Here is a 4,437-nt window from a genome sequence, read left to right on the forward strand (position 1 = left end):
GCCAAAGCTGCAGCTTCATCCWTGTGTTATAACCAAAATAAGCTGCTGGCAAAGGGAGAGGTCTCTCCTCTTCTTTTACACCAGCGACTAGCGTTTATGTGGTTGTGTGATAAACTAGATAAGGTACTAGATCTAAACTAACTAATCAAAAAGAAAAATGGTTGCTTTTCATCTGGATGAGCTCCTAGGCTCAGTTTCCTGTGCAGCTGCACCTGCCCTTGCCCCCGGATGACGGCCAGGGCACAAACACGGGGTGGGGAGCAGCAATAGCAGCAGGCAGGGTGGGAGAGCTGGGCTGCCTTTGCAGCAGCAGTCCGCAGTTAGATCAGCTTTACGCAGTCACGAGAACAAAGCCTTTTATATCAGAGGAAAGGACATGTTTTTTTTCCATAAGCCAGTACTGAGGATCTGCTCTCAGCCCGGCAGGACTCTCCATCCTTTCTCATGGGTGAAAGGAAGCTGTGTTTTAAATGCAGAGCATAAGATGATTTCTATGCAGAGCAACTTAGGAAAAAGGCCTGCACTGACTTACGATTATCTGCATGACTAAACTCTTCCTTTCTTTTGCCTAGGTAATAAGTCCTTCCACTAATCTTTTCTGCAGTAGAGTAAATATTAGATGTAATATAACAGATCTGGTGGCTTTTTTAGCAGAAAGCTGCTGGTGTCAAATCAGGCAGTACTGTACAAACGGCACCTTTTGAAAAATCCACAGATTTAAAAGGTTTGAAAATACCATGTAGCACTAGTGACATCTGCAGGAATACATCAGTTGGAACAGCAGAAGGAAAATGCCAAAAATCAGGCTTTTGTGGGACTCTCTCATAAGGAAAAACAGCAGATGTATTCATAGCACCTGTCTTCACACGCCTACGAGGGGAAGAACAGGCCCTCTGAATCACTGTTGCACAAGGTTAAGTCAGGGCCCTCTCCTACTTTGCACTCTGGAGGATCTTCTCATTTCRCTGACAATATAGATGGGCTTGGAAAGCTAGCCCCCGTTTTACAAGGCACTTGTATAGCAGTTTGACTATCCCCCTTTTTCCCAGAAATAAGAAATAAAAGAAAAAAAAACCTCCTTCCAGGGGAGTTTGTGTTGTTTCCTCAGTCGGGCCTAGGTACAGTGAGCCAAGAGACACAAGCATGAAGGAGACAAACACAAATCATTGTGCCTTGTCCAACAGAAAATGGGGAGAAAGGGAGCAGCTCATTTAAATTTTTCCACGACTCAAGAAAGAGCAGGTCAGTAAGAGYTGTTATTGGTTATACTGAGTTTTTCTGCAACTGATAGGTCTACTGAATCTTCTTCTTTGAAGATATAGTGATAAGAAAAGAGTTCCCACCAAAAAAGCATATTCAGATACAACCTTTGGGCAGAGTTGTTTGGCATGGAAAGCAAGTAAGCGAGTGAGCATGCACATGAGTGAAGATGAGAGCAATGTGCAAACACTTAAAGGCAAGAAAGTTTGATTCAGCCTGAAGAAGTATAATAGCCAGATCCTGAAAAAAAAATGGCTAGAGGGAAAATGTCTTGGGAAGATGATAGCTAGATTTAGCGATGTGAAGAAGAGAGGGTCTCCTTTTTCAAGAATGCTGCCCCTTCCACATAGTAAAATATAAAACTTCACCTTCTCTCACTGTATGATACTGTTCCAATTTTGTCATACACAAAACCAGCCACTCTRCCTCCTCAATAACCCTTTATGCTATTTACACTAGTAAACCTATTTCTAACCCACATCATTAACACTCCCATTAAAACAGTGTTTTCAAACCAAAGGCACATAAGCATAAAACCAGCAAAAAGAGGAATTGAATTTTTCCTGGTCTGGGTACATTTGTTGTGTTTCTTTCCTTCAAGTTGCTTCATTTCTGGTCTTGGTTTTTTTGAAAACATTATTTCTTAAATAAAATCAGGCATTTCACAGTACGGTTTAAGCAAAGTTCCCTAAACCCTTATAAAATATTGTGGCAGAACCTCCATACCATCAAAGCGAGTAGCTATGATCATTTATACTTGTTAGGAACATAGGTCATTAAGTTTTGGCATTTGTGAGATAAGGCAGCACTATCATTTTGCAGATGCTGGGAATGAGATGTGTTCTGAGGTGACAATATGCAAGAATGCTGTGTTCTACCTTAGAATTACAGCAGGTCTTTTAGCATAACAGCAGGTAGGCTGACAAATGGTAAAACTCTTACGAAGTAAGGTATTTATGATTGCGTTAGACTGCTAACATATTACCAACAACAGGTTTTACTCAGGAGGATATTCAATTTCTGATTAGCTTTCTTAAAAAGAACGATATCTTTACAGCACAGGAAATGAGAAAGAAAACAGTAATGTAAAGGAGAACAGTAATCACATCTATGACACATTTAGTGAAAAAGCCRTACCAACATGCCTAGGGAACTGCTAAGCAAGGTACACAGAAATGTGCACCACGGCAAATCTATAGGCACCACAACAATATGGAGGAACATGAACTTCTTGATGCAAAATGGGAATCAGGTACTGCAGGAATAAAAGAAATGTGGTGAGACTGCAAGGAAAACAGTGCTGAAGGATTTAATAGTCAGGGAAGATCACTATGCTGATAAAGCAGTAGGACAGCTTTGTACATCGTGTCATGGTAACCTGGTTAAAAAAAAGAGGTGGAAGGGGATCTGGAATTGGTTTTGGGAAGAGCAGCAAGCAAACTTTGGRGGGCAGAGCTAGGAGCCTCCTAGGGATCAGACTGGATTTGCTCCACTTGTGTGWTTTTTCTCGGAGACAAAAGCGGTATCACAGATATGTCCTTGTGGAGGACTTCTGTTCCCCAGGCACAGCCTGGGGAAGAGACACCCCAAGGCACTAGGAGCAGTGAGAGCAGGGAGCTCTGCAAGGGAAGGCAAGCCAGGGGACCACAATATGCACTGGCAGCACTCGCATCTACTGGGCGCAGCCCCACAGTGCCCTAGTAGAGCAGGGAGAGGACGGTCACAGTCCCATCAAGGGCCCAGTGGTCATCAACAAACATGAGGTGATGAGCTGGGTCCAAAGTCAACCCSGGAAGTCCAATCAAATGTCAAAAAATGCAGAAGAGAGGGCTGAGCGCAGCCTGCAAGCTCTGTTGTAGCCCTGGCCAGGTCTCCCCAGCTGAGGGGAACTCCAGGGCCCAAGGGTGAGGGTGTGGTGGGGGCCAGTGAGGCTGCTCATGACAGCCAAGGCCTATTGGTGCCCACAGTGCCTTCACACAAATAGCAATAGGACCCAATTGCTCTTGATTAAGATTTGCTCAGCAAGAGGATCCTTCCCACCATCAGTTCTTCTGCTGAAAGCCCAAAGAAGACCTTTTATCAAAGACCAAGCTGTTGTTCAATAATAAAATTCAAAAGCCATGTGTCCAGAATCCATCTAGGTACATCTTCCCCCTAAAGACTGTGACACTGTCTTTTTTCAGCTACAACTTTTGCAATTAGATGCACATCTGAATGCTGTTTATAGAAGTCTTTTCTTAAAACATTTTCACAGCAATTGTCAAGTAGATTATGTATTTCAAAGTATCATTTTACTCTGATATTTTGAAATTTTTTTTTTTACGTCTAAGAAAGAAAGGAAGTTGTCTGGTTATGCTCAGTTATCAAATAATGCATATGTGAGAAGTCCCTTAAGGTTCAGTCAATCCAAGGGAGAAGTAAAATTTGCACTAAACATAGTATCGGTTTTCCCTCTAACCAGTGCACCTACTGACACCTTTCCTCAGCACACTCTGTGGTGTTCAGGACCTAAGCCCTCCTCCGCACATTAGCATACAGGTGCTGGCCAACCTTTTCTTAGCAAAAGCTATGAGTCCCCTGGGGCTTCCCCACACAGGGAGTCTGAAGCAAGAGCATGTAATTTACTGTGCGGTCCTTTGTGTTAAAGTATGCTTCATATTGACTTAATAGTCTTCAGTGATTATAAAACACTTCCTGAGAAATCAGGATGTCTCTCTTTTTCACCTGAGCTTGGCTGTTTGTCAATCCCTTTTCCTCTTGCTGTTCAACAAGATTTCTTCAGCTACTGTTCCCCTAATTTCCTCCAAGGGGAAATTTCCATTTGGAATTTCCCAAATCAATTTCCCTCTTCCAAGTATATTACTGTTCTGCCCTCTTTCTTTTCAAGGACATAAGCTCTTCCCCATTTTCTCTAGCAGTATGAATTACAGAGATCCTGTGCCTTTTTTTGTTAGAAATAACCTCTACATTTGAAAAACAGAGATTGATCTAGCCCCTTACCTAAATCGCTCTATTTTTCTTGCCCATCAGCCCTTTTTTTACTTCTCTCTCCTACTAACAAYATCTGACAAAAGGTGAGGGAAGGCAAGAGCAATTAGATGGCCAACTTACTTCCCAGTATGGTTGCAAAGGCTGCCAGAAATAAGCCATGGGTATTACTGAACTATCTGCCCATGC

Source organism: Apteryx rowi, unplaced genomic scaffold (assembly GCF_003343035.1).
Source record: "Apteryx rowi isolate R43461 unplaced genomic scaffold, aptRow1 scaffold_1178, whole genome shotgun sequence".
Taxonomy (NCBI): Eukaryota; Metazoa; Chordata; class Aves; order Apterygiformes; family Apterygidae; genus Apteryx; species Apteryx rowi.